We start from the raw sequence: 11,962 nt of genomic DNA, 5'->3' as shown, positions 1-11,962 counted from the left end.
AATACATAAACCAGTTCAGAGCTGAAGACCAAGTATGGGTTTTTTCATCCCCACGGATGATAACTGAGAGGATCAATTCCCCCCCTGGAAGTTCACTTCTACTTAGAAGAGCGACTTTGTAAAAAAATCTTCTTCCTGTGAGTATTCAGTACCTACCATGCTTACTCCAGCAACCATATGTGCATTAATTTTTGCTGCTGATAGCACTGAAGAGCCAGTGGAGTCATGAGCGTCAATTCCAAAACACAAAGAAAAGGGGATCGCAACCAAGAACAGACTGTGACCAGCAGGCTCCTTACTGCCGGTGGCAATGCTCTGCCAGCACAACTGGCAGTGCCAGCAGTAAGTATAGGGAACGAAACAGAAATCCTCTAGCCTCCTCCATTTACAACATTTAATCTGGGCTTGGCAAAGCCCAGTCAGCACAGAACTCCACATTGCTATTTTGTTTTCCAAAAGACCTGCTGTTCTGTCCACAGCACAACACAGCAGACATATATAGCACTTCTAGAAGGGTGTACATTTTATCGTTTCTTTTTTTAAGACTAAGCTCTGTTTTCTTCTTCCCACCTGAATTTTTCCTAAAGATGAATCTGTATAATATCTCCCTTGATTTGCTTGCTCATTTCCTTAAAAACATTCATTAAAATAAATAACCAGGAGGAAAGAGATGGTGTCTCTCTATAAGGTTATTTGCATAAGATATACTATGCTATAAATCTACATGCATGGAACAGTCAAAAAGGCTAAAGTTCAATTTCAAGGCCCATGCCACAAGGAAATGAAATCACAGTGTTAGCTACGTTTCCCCAAATGAGAAAATATTAGGTACAAAGAGATGCAGAGAGAGGGGGAGAATTAAAGACACTGTTTTGCTTTTCAGAGCCAGGGAGCACCCAGCTGAGCGGGATGGGGAGAGAAGAGCTCGCAGCCGGGCACGAGGCACAGCACGGCTGGCAGCCCTGCAGTTTTCCTGCTGCCGTGAGGGCGTTCCCAGAACGTCTGAAAGCAAATCTTGGCGAGCAGTATGGGAGCTGGATGGAAAGGGAGAAAGACTGGGATTAAAAACGATCACTTTCCAGAAATAAAAACAAAAACCAGCCACCAATTTCTCCCTTGCATAGCAGAAGACATGAGGATACCAGTATATATCAACAGTATGCTACTCCCACTCACTCCCCCATTCATGTTAGCTTGCACTGCTTTCTTCACTATTTATCAGAAGGAAAAGGCAGCAGTTTTATTTACAGAGAGATATAAATAACAAAGCCTGAAACAAGGAGCACGATGCCCCAGCTCTGCAGTAATGACAAAAGCAGCATGGCTGGCTGTCAGGCACGCTACCCTATCTACTGGCAGCACAGCGATCCAACGTTGTGCTACCCAAGGCTGCAGCCACCCACCGCTGATGGAGGCACACCACACGACCTTTTCCTCCATAAATAACAGGACTCCATCCAAGTGTCATTATTAAATTCTTTCATGTGTGATGCAAGCCGTCCCCAGGAATAAATAGTCTGGTACATGATTATGCAGGATGGTTTTAGAGAGAGACAGTTTAAAGAAAACACTGCCCACACCAGATTAGACTTGGGCAATTCAGAGAAAACTATGAAATAGCGTGCACATTTTTTCAAAGTGTCACATTAAACATACTTCAAAATCCCAACATCTGACTATTTGTATTCTTTTATCTGATGCTACATAATCCCCAGCCTTAGGTTCCAGCAACTGAAAGCACTTGACCCTCAGACAAAATGGTGTCAGCCTCACCAAAATCCCACCAAGTGCCCAGTCGGAGCTGACTGGGAAAGCATGTCCAGTCAACGCTAACTCTAATCCCATTAGGTCCAGCCAAGGACTACTCTCCCATAATACACAAAAGCACAAGTTTGCCAAAGTGCTGGTTTGCAGTCCAAACCAATACTCAGACAAAAACAATCTCAAAATAGAATCAATGTCCTAATATATCTCCCCTGAATATTAATAGAATATTACAGTCATTAAAAATAGACCTTTCAAAAAAATCAAGGCCTTTCCAAGGTCTTCAGCCACCAGCATCTCTCTCCCACACATTCATAGTGTTCATTGCCTTTACTCACCTGCTGTCATCCTCAGTCACGAGAGGTCACACATTGACCCTCCCAGACCAGAAGATGTACAGGGAGGTGCCCACCCACACACAGGAGGGATGTCAGATCAGATCTCTTATTTGGGGAGGAGGAGGAGGGAGTCTGAGCTTTCTGAGGAAGAGGCTCAGATCATATTGGCATTGCCCCTTACCTTTTTTTTTTTCCAATTCCTATCCTGTACAGAGGTTTAGGCAGCAGGGAGCAACTCTGCTGCTCACCATGTTAACACATCGTTCACACATCACTCTCTCTCTTTTGTCCCAGCTGGCTTTAGCTGGCTGGGCAGGGAGGGGAATTCTTTGTTTAAATAAAAAATTTTACAATCTTCAGGGACGCCTTCCTGTTATTCGAATAACAAAAACAATTTAAAAGTCCATTTCTGGTTTACCCTTGTGTAATGACACTAAGGTAATTCACTTCTGCTTGCTGCTGCTCCCTTGCACTAGCACAAGAGGGAAAGAAGCCTAGTATGAATGAGTGTAGCCCCCACGATAAGGGACAGTTTGCCTTTTACCTTGAGTCCTCTCACTTCCCATGACAGCTTCACTGCACCCACAAGTCTCTTAGCGGAGTGAAGGAAAGAAAATGACACTAAGGAACAGATATTGCCATGGCAGTGCATTACTGGAAGGTGTTCAGGTACTGTCACCTATAGAGCCTGTATAAGAGAGAACAGCAAATGGGGGAATTCTCTTCTCACATTCCTCTTTCCATAGGGATAGGTGGCAGAGGAATTATCCTAATGGTATTTGAAGTAGTGTCAGCATTTTTCTTGAGGAAGCCTGATCAAAGAAAAGGCAGGGTTATAGCTAGAGGCACGGTAGGGGTAAGAGCATATGCAATTCAGAGGCTTCAGACAGGCATTTAAAAATCTACTGCGTGGTCTCTCTAGCTCATTGGTTCATAAACTCTAATGGCCTAGGAAATATTTTACAGCAGTCCTGCGCCCTGCCTGATACAGCTTGAAAGCAGTATAATATCTTGATCTCTAAGCTGTGCCGGCCCAAACATCTGCTGAAGAAAAATTAAGAAAAGACCAGCTGCGTAAAGGATAAACAACACAAACTTTATCATCTCTGTTTTTTCCTCTGCTAATATTCTGTTTATTCACAGAACTACTTTATTTTATTGGCAATTCTGGTGTTCAGCTGGTCTCAGTCTATACAAAGTCTCTTCTTCCAATGGCATGATGCTGATCTGTGCCAGCTGTGGATCAAGCCCTACATGTAAGAGACATACTGGATTGCCTGTTTTCCGGGCCCTGATCCCCGGGTTATTACCCATCAGAGGTTTGCCAGAGGTGGTCTGCTTGCTGCATAACAGCTTCAGACTCAGGCTGGGCAATGGCTTGATGAAGGATGCTCAACACATATGTTCCTGGTCCTTGTCTTCTCCTTCATGTGCATCTTTCGCCCTCTCAGCCGATCAGCACCGTGCCCATAAATCTTCCCTGGGACATGCTGCGAGAGTCTATGGAGGCATCTAAGCTCGTTCATGCAACAGCGCTGTGCTGGGAAGGCAAAGGCCGTGGCTGGCAAAAAAGAAACGCTTCTCCTCAGGTGGCTTGTTCTTCCTTGTCAGCCGCACACTGCGGAGAAAAGTAGCTGAAAACCAGCTGTCCTGCCAAAAAGGACAGAAGAGTTTCTTGCGGGCAGCGCGACTGTTTTATTTATTTATTTTACTTATTTACCACACTCTAGTCACTAGCTTGATTTTCCTTAATCTTACAAATCGCCTGCCAAGGACATAGAGCATCTGGCTTTCTTCAGCAAATAAACTGTTTGCCATGTGTCTGCTGTCCAAAAAGACATGCTGCCCCCAAGTTACAATCCTGAAAAGGACTCTGTCAACATGTTTTATCAACTAATAATAATAATAAAAAAAACCTCCTGTGTTTTTCTTGCAGCTATTTATAAAGTGTCTCCAGAAGCCAGACAGTGAATCAGCCTCCTTATCCAACTTTTGTTTCTACCAATGCAAATGCTCTCCGGTTTGTTATTGGAGGGTTGTTCAAAAACAGCTGGGCTGCTGGCATTCAAGCTATTCCTTTATTTAAGGGGTTTTGTTCTGAGTACAAAGACAGCAGATTCAGAGATCATTCATGGACTTAAAGTCAAGCATATACTTAATTACTTCGCTGTGCTGGGGCCTAAAGCATTTGCATTGAAGCAAAACTATACACAAGCAGCCTTTCCAAACAAGCACACACAAGCGTCCACAACAGGCTAAATACTTGCAGAGCTGGTGCTGTGGTAGCAGAAAAGGGAGTTGTAAATTCCCCCCACTCCTGGTAAGCTGGAATGAGTCAAAGCAGTTAAATAAGTTGGGGCAAAGACTGTGTACACATAGCTTTCGCTTGGAAGATGGCTGGGGCAGAACGTGGAGGGGATCGCATCCTCAGAGATTTCCACACCTTTTTTTTTCTTCCTGAGCTGGCTGCACAGCTCACGCTCAGGCAGAGAGCACACGTAAGGAATTTTAGCCTAGCATGTCACACATGCCTTCTGCTCCTGGTGCTAAAAAACCAGTAGCAAACCAGCATGGTTACCTCCGTCCTTCCATCCTCTGTTCTCCCACCCACCAGGGCCGCATGTGCCCAGGTTAGTGAGCGCTCACTCGCTCAAGGAGTGAACGTCCCCATTGCATTTAGAGGGACTGTTGCAGGGAACTGCTCAGCCATGAGTTTGCCGTGAGCTAGCTGGGTGTACTAGAGTGTAACAAGAACTGTTGCTAAGTCTCATGAAACGCTGTATGAGGATCTGATCCAAACCACACTGAAGTCAAGGCAAAGACTCCCACAGATTTAAATAGGTATTAGATCAAGACCTCAGACTTGTAAAATCTTCAGGGCAGGGGCCATAGCTTTGTTACAATGCACAGTGTGCACTTAACGTGCTCTCTAAGTAATAATAAATAAGAATTTGGAGGTAATTTGATGGGGGGTTGGGAAGAAGTTTCCAAAGTTTTCCAAAGAGCTTTGTTATCCCAGCATACTAATGTATTCTACCAAAGCTATGTTAATCTTTAAATATCTCTGTACAAAGACTGTAAAATCCTAGTTGGTTACGTGGGTTGCAATCGTTCTGCAGCAGCTATTCATTTCACATCAATAGCTCAACTTGCAAAAAAAATAAAATAAAAAGCTTATCTATCTGTTATTATTCCTTTGCAAATAATTAATGGCTTGCTGCCATCCTCTGCTGCACAAAATCTTTGAAATCTTTTCTGCTCCCCTTTACATGCTTTTCCTCCAACATGAGACACAACTCAGAAAGTTATCTTCAGGTTCAGGAGTCAACAAACTATCCATCACTTTCAGGGCTCTGTGGAGGAAGACAAATAAACGCAGGAATGAAGGGACAATGGAATCTCTAAAATGCACCCCGTTTCCTTTGACTAACCAACTGATAGACACGAACCGGCTCTTGTGGTTCACACTCAAGGATGACTGTAAAAGCTTTTGACAGCGAGATGAGGTGGGGTGGGCTTTTTACATAAAGATCCTCGATTTAGTACTGTTTCTTCCCTGTGAGTAAGAAAAGTTAGCTCTGCCAGCTTTGAATGAGCCATAGACTGGCCCCTTCAGTCTTACCTAGGAAATGCACAGGGCCACTCTGTCTGCTTTGTGTTAGTGGCAGACTTTTCCTTTCCACCTCTGCAAGACCCTCAAATTACAACTTACTGGCTGAAGCACCACAAGAACAAAATGAATTCAATATTCAATTGAATTCATAGAATTCAACCTGAAATCTTGCATGGCATTTAAGGAAGCTAATGGGCAAACCCCAGGCCTGCCATATATCCGTTGCTTGATGTCAAGGGGGGAATATATTTGTTTTACTGGAACTGTTTATCCCAGGACCTCTACTGGGATACCAACATTTTGCAAATGCTTCCTCTGAGATACACTATCAGTTTGCAAAACAGGTCTCTTTTAGCTCTCTCATCGGTTGTGCACAGGGATAACTTAAGATGACAAATAAGGCAAAGCACAACAGATTATCAGTTGAGAGGGAGATGCTGATCTTGGTGATGGTCTCGAGAAGTCTGCAGTAATTCAGCTGGGCTCCGTCGAATTAGTTGCCCTACAGAAATGTCACTGAGTTCAGGCACTGTCCCAGGAGGGGGGAGGACGCTTGTTTTTGCAGCTTTGTGAGCCCGACTGTGCGCTGGCAGGTGTGAGCCCAAGTAGTCACAATTCCTCTTCTCTGTTAGTGGGCCTCTGAGAACCTCACAGAATTCGAGGTCAGGCTGCTGCGTGTAAGCTGTTCTGCTGGAGAAGGCATACAGCAATGCCCAGGTGGATGAGAGCAGTGGAAGTCTGCCTAAGGCATCAAAAATTGGGAAGACAGAATTATCTTTGCTAAGTTCTCATAAGTCAGGGAAAATTTTGCTCTGCTGCCTAATTGTTTTTCACCTGAGCAGTTGTAGTCATAACCTCATCTGAAGCTGAAATAAGGCAGGGGGTCCCTCCAAAAGCCCTCATTAATGTTCTTCATGTCAGTCACTTCACCAGAGGCAACAAAACTTACTGTTCTCACTCTCTATTTCTCCATTTAGCTGTTCTGACAACAAAGACTTTTCAGTCGAATGGAAGGTTTAAACAATGTACCAAAAACCTGTCATCTGATCTCCACCGTAGAACTTATGAAACTTCACAGGCTACTTCTCCAGCTAGCCCACCTCTAGAGTAGCCCCTTGGCCAGCAGAGCTGCAGCAGCTGAGGATGAGGCCGTGTCTGAGAGGGTGTTAGAAGTGTTCGACACACCCATTGCAAGGCTCACTTCCATTGCCATAAATTGCATAAATTCAGAGTTAAAGATGTCTTAAGAAACACCAGAAAGTGGATCAAAATTGGACCCTTCAGTCATGAAACATCCACCTGAATCTCCCATAAGGATGAAGCATACCATTAACCTCTAGGTTCATACGAGATGTTCTGCTGGAATTAGTTTCAAATACTTCCTGCCTCCTTTCTTCTTTGTGGACACGGTTCTTGATCCAATATAAATCTCCCTTGATCCATTAGTGTTTTTCAACCTTTTCACCAAGTTTTCACTAGTGAGCCAATGGCTTTGTCCAGCAAAGTTTCTTAGACTCAAAAGGGACTTTTTGCATGAGAAGAGATCTCTTCACACAAATAATTTCTTTTATCTCCATTCTTGCTCAAGGCATCACATTACATCCTCACGCTTACAGCAGAGTTCCTTACTCTGAACCATGACTAATCTTCTGATAGACCTGTCCTGATTACTGTACCAGGACTAGTTTCACCTGCCAGCTGCGTCACTACACTATTCCTCACTTTTAATTGTAACATCTTCCTAACCTTAATGTGAATTCTCCTAAATCTCTGCTCCATTGACTAACCTTTTGTCTCCCTGTCACCCCTTCAGAAGTGTTGTCTGCTTGTATCAGTGTCTCACTTACAGCTATCCTCTCATGTTTCAATCACTGCAACACCCCTATCTAGGTTATCCCTGAGTAGAAGACTGTAGCAAGGACAGCAGAGCTTTTCACCCTCCCCTCCAGCTAGCCCCACTGGCTGCATAATTGTCCTCAGTGCAACAGAAAAACTGCTCTCTGCAAGGAAATCCATGATTAGAGGTTAGTTTGAAGGAAGCCTGTGTGAAGTGACCTGCAAATATCCCCCTTGTGTACCCTCAGGTAGGTAGGAAGCATAATTTCATCTCCATAAAATGAAGGACATACAAAAGAAAATAGAATGTGTTCCTTCCTCTGCCGTACTGAGACAACTCCTAGAGTGGCTGCAGTAGTCAAACAGGGAGCTAGAAGGAGGTTGCAACATCAGCACCTCCCTCTGCCTCCAGCCACATCCTCTTTATCTACAAACTCATCGTCTGTTATCAGAAGGATGAAGGGCGGCAGCTTTAGTCACTCAAGAGGTACAGGGGCCACTTGTACTAAGCAAGCGATGGAGCTCAGGAAAGCTCAAGCAAGAGGGAGGTGGATGGAAAAGGGTTGTGCTGAGGTGAAGTGACTTGCTTATTGCCCCATAAGAAGTTTGTGCCAGGATGCAGAATGGGGTCTCCTCAGTTGAACCCCAACCCTCACCTTTAGCACATGCAGATCTTTCAGTTTTCCAGCTACTGCTACTCACTCTGATGTCTGGGCTATTTTAACCATATGTACAGTTAGATTGAACTGTCTGTCTGGAGTGAAGCTGCACTAGCAGATCTGAGCTTGGGTTATATGCACATGTAGAGAAGGTGTTTTGCTGTTCATCCATCATTCAGCTGACTGTAAGTATGTTTCCTTGAAGAAAATAAATAAATACAAATATTAGCTTTCAGACAGAGAAAGATTTGCCCTGTTTGGTGAGTTATAAATAACCCTTCCCAAAATGGAAAAGCGCCATGAGGCTGAAGTGTTTGGACACGCTAAACAAAAGGTTAAGTACATGATTTTGGAAGGAAGAACCTGTCTTTCCGAAAGCATAATGATGACCCTGGGGGGAGCATGGTAAGAGTTGAATCAGGGCAAACACAATACAGCACTCACTGATTTATGAGCTTCTCGAAAGAGTTCAAATATCCAGCACTTGTCGTGAAGCCCAGTCAGACACAGAAATCGCTTAATGGGCTATAATGAACATATATTCACCAAAGCAAGTATTGTAGTTACCATCTGCATTTCTTAATGGCACGTTAATGAATGGGATGTCTCCTGGTGACTAGAGCTGGCTGCATCTATCTTTGGTCCATTTAATATTCATGTTTAAGATGATGAACTAAAAAGATAATTTGCAACCAGTCTTCAGCAGCAAGGAGACACAGTTATTACATCTTGAAATACCTTGCAGTTTCAATGAAAGGTTTCATCATATATCTATCTTTACCAGCATGCTTATCTTATTAAACACTCTTGATTTGGTTGGTTTTTTTAAGGCCTGACATTTCACATGTCCCAGATATTTGACACTTAGGGACAGATTTGCTCATAAGTCAGCCTTTACTTTTGAGTGGATTATCACTGGCTAAAGCTCACCTCTCCTGGGGTGATGGGCCCTAAAATTGCACTTTAGCCCATGGCAGGCCATTTCAAGATCTCAGAAGGGCAACAGCACTTCCCTCCCTGCTCTCTCCACAGTTCGGCAATCTGGAGTTAACCTTTCAGAGAGGCAGGAAAAAGGGGACGCTGCAAAGCTTTACTGCGGGCTTGTAAGAAGTTCAATCTGCTGCAATAATGATTACCCAGCAAGTTTGGAAGGCAAAGGCTGTTATTATATCTGACAGAGGCACACGGTTTTTATTTGGACCAGTCACATAGAACAGATCAAGCTGGGACATGGTGTGGGAATATAATCTGGTTCTTAGTTCATTGCTGTAGACTATAGTGTGTGCACAAGTTTGACAGATAATTGCAACTTTTTTTTTTCCACACAGTGCTGTAACGTTTTTCTTTTTAAGCAGAGAGTCATAAATATCTGCCCTTGACAAAACTGTCCAAGCTTGCTAGCAACTGTTCTTGCCAGTCCTTGTCCAGAAAGAGCATTATGAGGACACACATTCTTGCGGAGCTCTGGTGGGAAATCCCCTATTGAAAAAGGAGCCCATGTGTTCACACAGGACTGTTTATGTACTAATGTGAGAGACATGATACACACCGTCAGCCTGGCAGACAGAAGCGTACTTATTTATTCTGTTGATTAATATTGTTTGTGTGCCCTTCTGCACCATGTAAATGGAACTAGCATTAAAGCGTTTGTATTTTGGGACACAGCTTGTGTTTCTGGCAATCAAGAATTTTTTAACAATACAAAAAAAAACCCTCAACACCCCTGTGATCTTGTAGGTGCAGACTGGCATCAGAATGCATCCCCAGGATCTGCACTCAGGCTACAGATTGCTAATATTGGTATTTCCTAATTTGCAAGAGCACGGCTTGGCAAACACAGCATTCTTCTAATGCATTTTTGGTGTGCATTTGACAGAGCTTTTAAAACTGCTATCTGAAAAAGCAGGCATACCAATGAATTCCAGCCAGAGCAAGAGAAGGATGGTCCAGATAACCTCTCAGCCCTATTACATTTTGAGGTGGAATCACTCTGACCTTTAAGTGAGTCATCAACAGAGGAGCAGTCAGACTCATTACGCTGCCCTTCGCCACCAAGCAAGCATGGAGCTGCAGAGACTCTTCTTCTCTGGTGGACAAGCTTACAGTAGAGAACAAGGCCCACAGATGCTGACTTTTCTCCTTCTGGTCCACCTAAGCCCAGTTTCTTCTTTACTCTGCTCCTTCTCCATCTTGCCTCCTGTCTCCATCTCACCTCTACCCTCCTCCTCTCCATATCCCAGTGCACATCCCAGTCCCCAACACCAGTCACACCCTCCCTTCTCCCCCCTCACCTCTATGGCAACTGATTTGCCCTTACCTTCCCTTCCTGCTCCACAGGCAAGTCCTTTATCCTTTCTCTAATTGGGTGAATTACTTTCCTCCTTGATTTATACTCCATGGGGCTTTGAGAAGGGGAGCCATTTCTGCTGCATCACACCTTTGTAGCCAGCAGCAGCTAAGAAGGAGGGCCACTGACCCCAAATTATGTACTTCTTACCAGCTCCTGAAACCACAGGACAGACAGTCGCATATTTGTCCCTGTCCCATGCCTCTCACCTTCCCTCTTCAAGCATAAAAATAAAACTCCATATCCAGCTGACAGTAGCTATTGCGGGGGAAGGGCTACTTGGCCTCTTCTATCAGAAGATTCATCTAAGTATAATCCTGTCAAACTTTTAGTGGTTTTCAGACACTTCCTCACACAGGCACAAGTGTAGGCTGGCTGCTAGTGTTGTTAAGCACTCTCCTTTCTCTGTCCCAGGGAACAGAGGTTACAGACTGGGTAAAACACTGGCGGAGATGCAAAGGTAGGGACCTGCAAGCTCTTGCCTTCGTTTTTTTAAGTCCAGTGTAAACAGCCCATGGCACCTGGAGGCTGGTAGGAGTCAAGAGGAGGAATTTAGGTCAGTTTACAGCTCTTATTTTCTATTTGTTTTCAAGCCACTTCTTTCAGCTTAAATGACCGCTGTTTTGGGGCAAACAATCACATGTAAAAGATACAGCAAACCCGACCTTTGATTATGCCTGAAGAGCTGAATGTAAGCAAGTTGTTAAGCCTCTCCCCTCTGAGCATCACTTCTGTCAGACTGAGGGATCCCAGACTTGACAATTCAGATAATTAGAAGTGGCGAGGGGAGAGGAGCAAAAGAAAACATCACAGTTTATTGCAATCCCTCAACTGTCAATCTTCCTTACATTTCACAAAGAGACAGCACAAGAGTGCAAACCCAACTTTAAAAAAATTCTCTGCAGATCCCGTTACTTTTTTGCATGCATGTGGAACACACTCCATGCTAGGCCATTTCTGTTGTTGCAAGCTAAACAAAATTGTGGAGGAGATGGCAAAGGAAATGCTACAAGCCAGAGGAAATGACAGCATGCCTTTTGCAGACAGAACTCTTGCCTCCGTATCATTAATTTAACATCCTGGTAGAAGCTGCCTGGACTATGTGTTAATGAGGTCTGTCCCTGTCAGATGACATGGAAAAACCACTATGGTCCAACCCCTGGAGGTCACCAATAACCCCGCAGTGCTTCTCAAAACAATGCAATGTTAAGCCCTGTGTCAAGGGGCAAATTGGCTTTATCTATCCAAAATTTAAAAAATCAAACAGCAGCCATCATTTTAACAAGTTTGCCCCTTCCAGACCTTGACGGTCAGGGCCACTGTTAACAAGTGATCAATTAGCCTGCTTAAAAGCACTGATAACAACATTTTTGTGTCAGAGTGAAGGCAGGGCTGCCAGGACCTA

At 44.0% G+C, this 11,962-nt stretch overlaps 1 long non-coding RNA gene across 1 annotated transcript; it reads right to left on the bottom strand.

The window, feature by feature from the left end:
* Positions 1-3,222: 3,222 nt before the first annotated feature.
* On the bottom strand, positions 3,223-11,633 carry LOC128143531 (uncharacterized). The gene is made up of 3 exons (XR_008235786.1): positions 10,528-11,633; positions 8,208-8,408; positions 3,223-3,720 (listed from the first exon to the last, which is right to left on the bottom strand). It is a non-coding gene; the product is annotated as an uncharacterized LOC128143531 (long non-coding RNA).
* Positions 11,634-11,962: the final 329 nt, after the last annotated feature.

The sequence above is a fragment of the Harpia harpyja genome, chromosome 6 (genome assembly GCF_026419915.1).
Source record: "Harpia harpyja isolate bHarHar1 chromosome 6, bHarHar1 primary haplotype, whole genome shotgun sequence".
Classification (NCBI taxonomy): domain Eukaryota; kingdom Metazoa; phylum Chordata; class Aves; order Accipitriformes; family Accipitridae; genus Harpia; species Harpia harpyja.
This window is presented reverse-complemented; position numbering and strand designations above follow the sequence as displayed.